Genomic DNA, 13,133 nt, shown 5'->3' with positions numbered 1-13,133 from the left:
ACAACCCAAAATACATTCCCGACACAATGGGAATTTTTCTACGGTTCAAAGAGGCAATTCATACGCTAATTTGAGCCCAAACCGGTCAAAATTCAAAAACGACCACAAAAAAGGCAAACGTGATTCTATCACGCCCCAACGTGACCTAAAATACCAATAAGGTCCATTTCAAGGCAGACTGACTCAATTCAATCCCGAACAGACGCTGATTCTGTCAGACGTAAGACCGTCGCAAAAGGTAAAAATCCAATTTTGCCCAAAAACATCCAACGAAGGTCCTTAAATGGCAAACACGGGTTTTCCCAACTACAATGCAACCTAGTGGGACCCACTACCCAAGCAAATAAACTTGGCATTGTGAAATGAGACGGTTTCTCGCTTCAATCACGTTTTTCGAGCATAGGGAGCGGGAACGGGGACCAAAATGCAAACTAAAAGCACCCATATACTCCTAAACAGGTTTTTAACCTAATGCAAACATCAATTTCACTCGAAATTGGCTCAATCAAAAACGCCCAATTCGATTTTTAGGGCAAAATCCGCCCTAATTCAATCTAGCTAACAATCAACAAATTTGAAAGGATTCAAGAGGAAATACTTACCTTGAGATGACATTTGTTGGTAATGGCATGAGCAAAAGCAAGCTAGAAGGTCCGTCAATGGCGATTTTGGGCGAGATTTCGAGGTTGAAGATGAATATTCATCCGCAACTCAACCTCGCGTCTTTTTAACAAAAAAATAGGGAAGCCGGCTTGCATCGCCAGGTGGCTCGCGCCTAAACCAGGCCTCCCCTTTCTTTTTCAGAGAAATTTGGGCTTTGGCCCAATTTCCCACAACAGACTTCAAAATTTTCGTTGACGATATTGAATGTCGTCTTTTCCTCGAAAACAAACAAAACAAATAGTGAAAATTTAAAACTCGCTATTTTCAAGCAAACGGCGATCTAAACCGCCAACTTCAAAAAATGATAGCGGAAGTTCGAAAACCGCTATTTTCTCCAAATTTCGAGCAAACGGCGATCAAAACCGCCAATTTCAAAAATAATAGCAAAACTCAAATTTGCTATTTTTCTCCAAATTTCGAGCAACGGCGGCCCATAAACCGTCACTTCAATCAATAGTGAAGATTCCAAATTCACTATTTCTTTCAAATGTCAACGGCGGCACATAAACCGTCACTTCAATTAATAGTGAAGATTCCAAATTCACTATTTCTTTCAAAATGTCAACGGCGGCACATAAACCGTCACTTCAATCGATAGTGAAGATTCCAAATTCACTATTCCTTCAAATACCAGCAGGGGGCTTCCTCGCGGAACCCGCTCATTCCAAAAACAGTGATAGTGAGAATCCATACTCGCTATTTCCACAGCGACATCATGAGTTCGCTACTTTCAAATCAAGCCCACTCGACGCGGCTATTCCCATGGTCCATTAACCGACCTTTACCTTGGCTGGCGAGCCTTTGTCCGCAACCTTTCAAGGACAGATCCCGAAGATGCCTCGGGTATATTTCCTTACCTTTTCAAGGATACATCCCGAAGATGCCTCGGGTACATTTCTTCACCGCGGCTGGCGAGCTTTACAACGCACCACGGCTGGCGAGCCTTACAACGCACTGCGGCTGGCGAGCCCTCCTCACATACGCACCGTGGCTGGCGAGCCTTTGCCCGCACCCCTCCAAGGACACATCCCGAAGATGCCTCGGGTACATTTCCTTGTCTCGGTTGGCGAGCCTTACAACGCACTGCGGCTGGCGAGCCCTCCTCACATACGCACCGTGGCTGGCGAGCCTTTGCCCGCACCCCTCCAAGGACACATCCCGAAGATGCCTCGGGTATATTTCCTTGTCTCGGCTGGCGAGCCTTACAACGCACTGCGGCTGGCGAGCCCTCCTCACATACGCACCGTGGCTGGCGAGCCTTTGCCCGCACCCCTCCAAGGACACATCCCGAAGATGCCTCGGGTACATTTCCTTGCCTTAGCTGGCGAGCCTTACAACGCACCACGGCTGGCGAGCCCTCCTCTTGTACGCACCACAGCTGGCGAGCATTCATCCGCAACCATGCAAGGACATATCCAAAGATGCCTCAGGTATGACTCCTTCTTATGGCTGGCGAGCCTTCGTACGTAGTCTAATGGACTTTAAATGACCCGAACAGGACAGTCGACAGACTCTAAAATGTTCCCGACGACAGGTCCTTGACTCATACCCTCGAGTCGCCTTGGCGTCGCCCTTCCCGACGGCAGGTCCTTGGTCCGAATCCTTTCGAGCCGCCTCGACGTCACTTGGGTCTTCAGGTTGTAATCTTCGATTGACCTGGGGACTCTACTTTGACTTTCGCCATGTCCAAGCCTCGGTCAAAGTGGGGGCTCAGAGATACCCGATCTGCGGAGAGACTCCAACAAACACCCGATGATTATCGGACTACAACATGTTTTGGGATCGCAGCGTTTGATCGACAGTTTGTGTACAACTTTACGTCGGAAAACTTAAAACGATTTCGAAAAAAAAACATTTCAAAACATTTCAAAAATACCTTGAGTGTTTAATGCACGGCGATGGGGTCGCGATGACACTAACTAGAGTCAAAACCGACACCGGACCAAAAACCGACTCAAAAATTCAAATCGCGACTCCAACAACGAGTCAAACCGAGTCAACCACAAAAACAAAATATCTTCAAGCCTTTATACTAAGTTTTCCCGGATTCATGTTGGTCAAGTACCAAACATGTGACTACAAAACCTAGGATAGAACAAATCATGATTGCGTTTGTTGTGATAGTGACAACACGACTCGAAGTGCCGCGACGTGGCTCGCGCCTCTTTGAGCAGCCCAGGTGGCCACGTCGCTCAAAACTCACACAACCACTCATTCTCCTATAAATACCACTCAAATGTCGCCCATTTGAGAGTTACGCGAGTGTCCGCCCCCTCTTTTCTCCCTTAAAATTCTCGACTCGACTTCTAAAGTCACAATCCGACACATGTTTACGACCTACCGATCGTAAACACGAGCCTTACACATTGTTTGGTACCGTCATCGTGCATTAAACCACTTGTCCGACCACTTTGACCACTACACCATCACTAAACTTTTAAAACACTCTTTTACTTACCAAAACGGTTTTAAACCGAGTTTCTTCCGATCAAACAAGTTGTTACACTTACGTCGGTCACTCGCCATAACCAAACATGTAAGTATGAGGGTGTAGAAATCCTCTTTTATTATGTTTTCATTTGTTTCATGACTTTAACATGCTAAAACATGCATAACATGAACCAAAACATGGAATAAACGAGCCAAAACTGATTTTTGGTCTGAGGCAGACGCCCCTTAGGTCGCCAACAGGCTCGCGCCTAAATGGGGTGCTCAGACCTGAGATCAACCGTGTTTGTTCTCGTCATTTCCCTTAACCCATTTTTCATATTTGTAATCGGTTTCTACCATTTCAAATATTTTCGAAACCCTTTTGTTTCATTTCACATGTTTTAACCATAAAGCATTCTTCACCCTTGGTTCTTCATACCATGACGGTTAAATCCGTGCTTCGGTGATAATATTTGGTTAATGACATTTAAGAGGTATTTTAAAGCCTTTTATTTCATTTCTTTACATTTTCAAACAAACATATTAGTCACCAACACGAAATCATCCTTGGTTCTATATACCATGCCGGATTTTAACCCGGGTACGATGATGAGTACCGACTAACTACATTCGAAATGGACTTAAAACAATTAGTCCATAATCATTTTCAAAACTATTCATGTCAAGCTTGTCAAATCGAACCCGACACCGAATATTATCAAACAATGATGATTATTCGAGTCTAGTTCTCCAAATCAACAAATGCGGTCTAAACGACCCTTTCAAAATCAAACCGGGTTCAAATACCCATTTTCAACACGTTTCATAACGTTTTCTAAACAGTCAGAACACGGCATACAGCCGTTGGCTAATCTGCGCCTCAAGCAGGCCTTTTCTTTCTCATTTTCAAAACCAGAAGGAGGCCCCATACACCGCCGGCTGGCTCGCGCCTCTTATAGCCGTCTGGTACAGGGCCTGTTCCCTTCTAGCATTAGTCTAGGATGATCCCGATGATCGAGGCCATTTGGTGTTCACAATTAAGTATATGTGGTCGTTGGTCAATGGTCGATACAAAACACAATTTATACTTCACAAACAACTCTACAATTAGTAAAGAGGCAAGTAAAGGTCGGATCCCAAGGGACGGGTATTGAAATGAGAATTATATTGTAACTAGTAGTGTCTAGGGGTGTCACAAATTGGGTTGATGTAGAAGGTTACTAAACTAGAATAACAATGAAAATAAACAAGCAAGATAAAATAAGGGGTGTAAACAATTGATTAAAGGCACTAGGGTGTCATGGGTTCATAGGGGAATCATGGGATATGATCATACAAACATGTTCTCAAATTATAAGCAAGCAATTATTGTTGTGATGGATTGAGTTGGGTTATGTCTTACAATCCTAGGAAAGTTTGGGTCCCGGAGCCGAATCGATTAGATTGTACAACACCTACAAGTCGACTTAATCTTTCCTACTCAACACATGCATGGTCTAACAAGACTCGAGTTGGGTTATGTCTTACAAGTCTCATTGAAAAGATAGGAGATGATAGTAAATGCAAGGATTCATAGGCTTAGCATTTCATCAAATATAACATGTGCATGTATTAAGATCAAAACAAGCAAGCAAATAAGATATGAAAGCATATTGATTTAAGCATGAATCATTCCCCATGTTGGTTTCCCCTAATCACCCATTAAACCCTAGCTAAGAGACTACTCACTCATTATCATGTTGATCATGCTAGCAAGGTTGTCAATCATACCAACAATATGAAACATGATGAATAAATGAAAGTAATTAGCAATAATTAAAAAGGGATTAAGAGATTATACCTACTAATGATTCCAAAATAATAATGCAAAGAATAATAGAAGAACTTGATGATTGATGGAAGGTTCTCAATCTCCCAATAAACCCAATAATCTTCTAATTACCCAAAATAAAGGAAGAACGAGAGAGAGATTAAAGAACTAAAACTTGGATTAAAACTTGATTAATACTTGATTACAATATTGAAGAGAGATTTGATTGATATTAACTACTCTAAATATTGATAAGAAGAACATGCTCCTCTAATTAGACTAATGGGGTATTTATAGTGAAAATTAGGGAGGATGCATTAGGGTTAACTAAGGGCTAAACTAGTAATTACACTTTTAAGTTGAGCAAGGAGGACCCGGTATTTTCCGAGAGAAGGGCTTCTCTTTTCGTAGCTTGAAGAATGAAATACGTCTTTGTGCGGAATCCGTGCGGATTAGAGTCGGGACGGCCGGATTTGGGCTGTGCAATCCGAGCGGATTCAGGAGAGGGACGCTCGGATTGTTGAGGGGGAATCCGAGCGGATTCCAAGGAGGGACGCTCGGATTGTTGAGGCTGGACAGGCGGATTGTCTGCAATCCGTTCGGATTGTTGGTCAGCTTCAATTCTTCTTCTTTTCTTCCCTTTTCTTCATAAATTCCTTGGGGATTTCCTTGGGGACGCAAGGATCCTTTCTCAACATTGTTCTTCTACTATGATATGTACAAAGGCCTTCTAGTCTTGTCTCTTCTTGATGCTTGGTCATTGAATACAATCAATTTAGCCTCGTTTTGCCATGAAAATGCAAGATTCTTACTCCTTTCCTACCAAGGGATCAAAATCTCAAAGAATATGCAAAACAAAGAACTAAAGACAAGAAATGACCCAAATAGGCACTAAAAAGCATGGGAACAAGGCTAATTCGGGGGCTAAATATGCGCTAATTATGGTCACATCAAATATCCCCAAACCGAACCTTTGCTCGTCCCGAGTAAAGAGGTGACAAAGACTAGGACCAAAACTAACCTATCCTAATAATAATAGCCGATATGAGACAATTAGCGGGTCTCACTCCGCCCCTTCAACTCACAACAAGACAACCATGAGGTAGGATGCCTTCTTGCAAGGCAAGGTGGGTCTTGCCAAAATGGCGACACATCCAAACATTAAAGCACATAAAATCACATAATGGATGTATCGACAAAAAGAATAGCCGCTCCCTCATCAAGTGGCGGAAATTATCTACAAGGGAAGCAATTCAAGGGTACACAATCCTTCATAGATGCAATTTGTTCAAACTACTAAGCCTAGAAGGATACCAATAAATCACCTCCAAGTTGTGTCAAGCTAGGGTACCTTTGTCCTCAATCGTTAAATGCTTTTGTCAAGAGTAGACTCCCTATGGTGTTAGAAACACTGGAGGATCGCGGAATTCCCCCTCTTGCCTAGACAAGAAGAAGGGTCGTCCCCTCTCTACCATGCACAAAAATGGATACGATGGATGAAGGGATCGATAGAATTTGAGTTTCATTTTGGGAGTTTGCTTTTGTTTTTGTTTTTCCCCCCAATTTCTTGTGGCATTTGACATTTGAGAACACTTTCTTTGCCATTTCTTTTTGATTTTTGGCATTTCAACACTTGACAACTTTTTTTGCATTTCTTTTTGAACATTTTCAAAGTCACCCCAATTAGTAACGAGGGTGCCTTGTATTTGAAGCTTAGGAGTCTATTTTTGCTCCTCTTTTCATTTGATGCATTTTTTGCAAACTTTCTTTCACTTTTCATTTCATTGAACTCAAATTGATTTCTTTTTGTGCCCATTCCCTTTTGTTGACAAAAATATATGGTAGAACATGGATGATGGATGTATGGGTGCATGGTTTCAAGGGTCACCTTGGAATAAACGGTAGCCAAGGAGTTATCACACCACAAGGTACTCTTGACTAGGCCTTAAACCATGGGTCAAAGGATACTAGTATGACACATCCTAGGGTGTTTTACAAGTATTCTAACAAGCAAAGTCTTAAGAATAAAAAGCATCTACTAGGGCCTATATATACTTGTCAAGTTTCCCAAGTAGACGGTTTCGCAAAATTTTTTCTAACATGCAAACTACATGCCATGATGCAACTAACATATACACATCCTAATGCAAATGATTCTACCAACTAATATGCCATATAAACTAAATGCAATCCTAAGTTCACATTGTTTTTACCGCATCAATCAAAATAAAGCCACATAGTCATTAACATAAAGAGGAAAAAGGAGATTGGAAAGATCATACCATGCGGTCTTCAATATCCTCATGTCTCGGATGTGGCGTAGTCAATCAAAGTGAACAAGGATAAAACAAACACAATATATACAAGACAATATATACAAAGGAAATGAACTTGTTTTTGGATTTTTCAATTTTTTCAATTTTTATGATTTTTGAAATTTTTCAATTTTTATGGTTTTTGAATAAAAGTTAAGTGTTAGAATTCCCATCCCCACACTAATATGGGCATTGTCCTCAATGGCCAAAATGATGGAAATTATGCAAAGATGATGCATGATTTCTATACTAAATGCAATTCTACACTAAGCTACACTACATGATGCATGGTTTTTGTTATGACGGAGAGGATAATTTAGATTACCTCCCGTTGTGTATGCATCAACTTCCCCAAACCAAATGAGACACTATTGCTAATGTCAAAGCATTGGGGTAGTTCATGCACACACTATGCTATGCATGAAACTAGATTGTCATTTTGGATTTTACAAATGGGAACAATAAAAGAAGAACACCTCAATAGAACCGAGGTGTGAGTCCTTTGATGTTGCTAGGACTAAACCAACAATGATCAAAATGAAATAAAATACAAAGAGATATAGACACAAACCATGGGAGTGTAGGAGTCTCCAAGGCTTGCTAGTCCTCCATCATGCTATCATCATCATCACTTCCCTCATGAGAAGTGGTCACATTGCCACTTTCCTTGGCACTTTCTTCTTCACTTTCTCCATCATCTTGTTCATCATCATCTTCACCATCTCTTTCTTCATCTCCACTTGCTTCTTCCTCAATATTATCATCAATTTCTTCACCATTTCCAACTACCTCATTATCTCCCACCACGTCCCTAGATGCACCCGGAAACAAGGCTTCTTTATCCGCCCAACTAGGCAAAGGACAAGATGGATCAAGGAGTCCTTGCCTAGCTAAATGTAGGAGGGGAGGATATTGAGCCAAATATGCATTCTTCCGATCTTCATAAGCTTGCTTGTGCATGGCTTGCATAAGAAGAGTGACATAGTCTTTCCCAATTTCAACTCCTTCCGGTTTGAACTCTTCATACACAAAGGGGTAAGGCGGTATAACAATGAAAGAGGAGGGGGTTTCATGATCACCCTTTTGTTGTTGAATGATATACTCGGCTTCTTCGGATAGGGGAAGTAGATAGTTGGTCCGGTGGACACTTAGACGACAAATCTTCGCGGGTAAAGTGAACGATCTAGCTTCACTAGTTAGCCATCCATATTTAGTGTCAAGGGGGTTTTGGGCAACCCACTTGAACTTGTTGATCATAATAGGCATATCAATAAGATGGCCACCTTCCTTTGCCTTGTACTTGCTATCCTTATTGAAATTAGGATCAAAGTGCTTGGCTAGGACCGTGACTAGGCCGCCATTAACAATAACGGTTGTACCCTTCTTCCCATTATCAACATTAAGCCATCTATCAACCAATAGCCTCAAAGAATTGAAAGGCTTGGTATGGATTCTTCCGACATTCAAAGCCGATTCAAGGAGGATAAAATCAAGTCTTGTGAAATGATTGGTGTCTTTCCTAGCAATTATGGTATTTCCCACAACTTTGTGCCATACTCTTATGCCCGGATGATGGACCAAAAGAGCACGACAAGCATGAAAATCATCAAATTTCTTCCCGGAGATTGCCTCCCAAAGAGGCTCGGGGTCATACTTTCCATAATGCTTAAGATATCTCGATTCATCGCTAAGACCCAAAATTTCACCTAATTCCTTAAAGGTAATGCGTCTACTAATGTTAGCTAGACGAAACTCAAGATTTTCCCTATCCTCAACTTTGGTAACTTTTAAAGAACTTAAGAATTCCAAGACAAGGGAAGGGTATGTCGATTCCTTTGTTTCAAACAATTTCTTCAAACCCATGGCATTGAAAAAGGCTTTTGTTTGTTCAAGAACACCCAATTTCTCCAAGGCATCTTCACATATGAATTTGGTGGATTGAATTGATTTCATAGCAAACTTGACAAATGTATTTCTATGGGTATCGGAAATAAAAGTTACCTCCGGATAATGCAAGAGTTGATCGATTACCGGAGTAGAAGGTGATGCTCCCATAGAAATTTGTTGTTGTTGTGGTTGCACTTCCAAGTTTGGTGTTGATACCACCATTGCCAAAGCTTTCTTTGTTTGGAGAGCTTTTTGCCTTTGAGAGAGAGCCTTTGCCTTTGGTGCCTTTGTTGCTCCCTTTGTCCTTGCCATTTGATGAACTAACCAAGAAAAGAATCAAAAATCTTCAATTTGTAGGATGCCCAAATCGATTTGAAGGTGAAAGGCTTTGCCTTTATGAAATCAAAAATCGACTCAAAGGTTGAAGATTTTGTTCTTGGTTTTGATTTTTATTGAAGACGGAGTGATTGATTTGTTGTTTGAAGGATGGTTTGATTTGATTTTGGTGGATTTTGTTGAGGGTTTTTTTTTTGTGATGGAGAGGATGAGGGTTTTGATGTTGTGGGTAGTGTTTATGAATGAATGAATGAAGGAATGAAGATGGGAGGGTATTTAAAGAAGTCGAAATTTTCGAAAACGCAGGGGCAATCCGTGCGTATTAGGCCCAATCCGTGCGGATTCTGCAGCTTCAAAATTTTCAGAAGCTCGCCTAAAGACGGGCGGATTCTGGGGAATCCGCTCGGATTCTTCTGTGATGGGACGGGCGGATTTGCTGCAGGACGGACGGATTCCAGTCCAGAGAAATTTCTTTGTTTTCTTCAGCTGCAAAGACGGGCGTCTTTTTTACAAGACGGACGGATTCTATGAGACGGGCGTCTTTCCAGAAATCCGCTCGGATTCTTTAACAGTCAAGAATTCTTCAATTTTCATCTCAGCTCAGGACGGGCGTCTTCTCAGCAGGACGCTCGGATTGTTGAAGACGGGCGGATTTGGTACAATCCGCTCGGATTCTGGTCCTTTGTACCCGGATTCATTCCATTCGCACACAATGCATTTCCCTTTACCATTCTTCTATTCTTCTTCATTTCTTGTGTTCTTCATTGTGGGGGCACTACTAAGGCATGAATAGCCTAGGCAATTCCCATCCCCACACTAAGGTAAGGCACTACACATCAATTGAAGTCGTTAGTCCCTCCCTCACTTCTCTCTTACATGACAATTATTTTGATCAAAGTAAATGAAAATCCAATAATGACAAAAAATGCAATACAAAAATTGAAATGTAAGTTAGGGAGTTAGAAATATTTACAAGTGGTGGTTTAGGGAGGACTCCACCAAACTCTCATTCTTGATGAGATGTCAAGGGGGCATGTTCAAGGTGTTGTTGATGTTGCTCAACACCTTGAAAAAGTAATCAAAAGCTTGTTCATTATTATGGTAGAGGTCCTCAATAGACCGTGGCCCTTGTTGTTGATCATGATCGATGGCATGCCCAATGTAGGGATTAAAAATCCCTTCAAACTCGTCGTCCCAAAGACCACAAACTTCATTGAGTTGATCATTGAAAATCTCTTGCTTAGATGGAGACAACTCTCCCAATTTCTTCTCTTGGCCAATGAGGCCATCCTCTTCTTCCTTGGTTGATTTTGATGAGCTTTGCAAGCTCTCCTTGTCACAATTCACTTGCTCTTTGAATGGAGCATCTTCATCTTTCTTCTTCCATTGGAGTTCCGATTTCTTCCTTTCATCTTTTCGGCTATAATGATCAATCATGAAACATGGCTCATGCAAACGAGGAGCTCTCATGGTTTTGTCAAGATTAAAAGTTATGCTTTCATCTCCCACTTCTAGAGTGAGCTCTCCATGTTTCACATCAATCACCGCACCGGCGGTGTGTAGGAAAGGTCTTCCTAAGATGATAGGAATGTTGGAATCTTCCTCCATATCAACAATGACAAAGTCCACCGGGATGAAAAACTTCCCAATTCGCACGGGGACATCTTCCCATATCCCTAATGGTGTCTTCGTCGATCTATCGGCCATTTGGAGTGTGATATTGGTGCATTTAAGCTCTCCCATTCCCAACCTTTTACTCACCGAGTACGGCATGACACTCACACTAGCCCCTAGATCACATAAGGCTTTGTTGATCGTCGTGTTGCCAATGGTACACGGTATTGAGAAGCTTCCCGGATCCTTTAACTTTGGAGGTGAACTCCCTTGAAGTATTGCACTACTCACCTTAGTGAAGGCGATAGTCTCAAGTTTCCGGATCGACTTTTTCTTTGTGAGGATATCTTTCATATACTTTGCATAGGCCGGAACGTGATTGATTAATTCCGTGAAAGGAATTGAGACTTCTAAATTCTTCACAGTCTCCATGAACTTTCCAAGTTGATCATCAAATTTGGGCTTGGCTTGACGACTTGGAAAAGGAAGTCTAATCACAATGGGCTCCTTCTCTATGGCCTTGTCTTCATTTTTCTTTGAACTTTCTTCTTTTGATGATTCCCCTTCTTTGGGGCTTTGCACAATTTCTTCCTTTTCACTAGCTTGCACAACTTCATCCTCAACTTGCTTCTTCGGTGCCTCATACCTTGTACCACTTCTCAAGTGAATGGCACTAACCGTTTCATGTCTAGGGGGATTACTTTGAGGTGGTAATTGCCCCTTTTGTCTTTGTGAGCTTGAAGATGCTAGTTGAGTCAATTGTGTTTCCAACATCTTGATGTGAGCTAGAATGTTGTTGATGGTGGTGTCTTTTGCTTGGCTATCTTTTTGCATTTGAGTGAAAAATTCTTGTTGATTCTTTTGCATTTGGAGGACCGCTTTTTGGACATCAAAACCTTGGTCATTTTGGTGATTGTATGGATTTTGATTTTGGTAACCTTGGTTTTGATTGTAAAAGGGTCTTTGATTTTGGTTTCTCATGGGTGGTGGAGTGTATGTTGTTTGAGGGTGTTGAACATTTTGGCTTTTGTATGAGAGATTTGGATGGAACTTGGTGTTTTCATTGTAAAAATTTGAATAAGGGGTACCACTTTTGTAAGCTTGGAAAGCATTAACTTGTTCGGTTGTTCCCCTACACTCACTTGAGTCATGACCCAAAGTTCCACAATTCTCACATATCCCACTTGGGATTGATGAGGATGCCGTCATGGCATTGACATGATGCTTTGATGATTTTGAGTTTTCCTCAAGTCTAGCCATAGCTTGTTCAAACTTCAAGTTGATTGTGTCAATGTGAGCACTAAGTTGAGCACCCAATTGAGTAACGGAGTCCACTTCATACTTTCCTCCTCTAGTAGCCTTGCGAGGTCTACTATATTGTGAATTACGGACCGCCATTTCCTCAATCTTGTTCCATGTTTGATTGTCATCAACTTCGGTGAACATTCCATTTGATCCCATATTGAGAATGTTCCTAGAATCTTCATATAAACCATTCCAAAATTGTTGTACCAAAAACCATTCGCTAAGTCCATGGTGAGGACATGAGCGACAAATACCTTTGAACCGCTCCCAAGCTTCATACAAAGATTCTTCATCCCTTTGCTTAAAACCCGTAATTTGAGCTCTTAGCATGTTGGTCTTTTCCGGTGGGTAGAATTTTTTGTAGAAAGCTAGAGCTAACTTCTTCCAAGAATCTATTCCAAGAGTGACCTTATCAAGGCCCTTCAACCATTGCTTTGCGGTGCCGATTAACGAAAAAGGAAATAAGACCCATCTAATTTGGTCTTGAGTCACGCCCGTTTGAAAGATAGCATCACAATAATCGCAAAAGGTTTCCATATGAGAATGAGGGTCATCACTTGGCATCCCCCCAAATTGGCTCCTCTCAACTAATTGGATGAAGGCGGACTTGGCAATAAAATTTCCGGTTAGATGTTGTGGTGTAGGAGTACCATTTGGTAGATTCTCCTCGGTGGGTATAGAGTGTGACGAGAATTTAGGCATTGTAGGTGGATTTTGTGTGGTATTGTTTAATGGGTTCTCTTCTCCTTCTATTGCGAAAGGATTGACAAACT

General features: G+C 41.6%; 1 non-coding gene across 1 annotated transcript; it reads left to right on the top strand.

Annotated features, from left to right (window-relative positions):
• The first annotated feature begins 12,583 nt into the window (after window positions 1-12,583).
• On the top strand, window positions 12,584-12,690 carry LOC141602805 (small nucleolar RNA R71). Its single transcript, XR_012524713.1, has one exon. It is a non-coding gene; the product is annotated as a small nucleolar RNA R71 (small nucleolar RNA).
• The last annotated feature ends 443 nt before the right edge of the window (window positions 12,691-13,133 follow it).

This window comes from Silene latifolia, chromosome 9 (assembly GCF_048544455.1).
Source record: "Silene latifolia isolate original U9 population chromosome 9, ASM4854445v1, whole genome shotgun sequence".
In the NCBI taxonomy this organism is placed as follows: Eukaryota; Viridiplantae; Streptophyta; class Magnoliopsida; order Caryophyllales; family Caryophyllaceae; genus Silene; species Silene latifolia.
The sequence above is the reverse complement of the archived record's forward strand: the minus strand, read 5'-3'. Positions and strand labels throughout refer to the sequence as shown.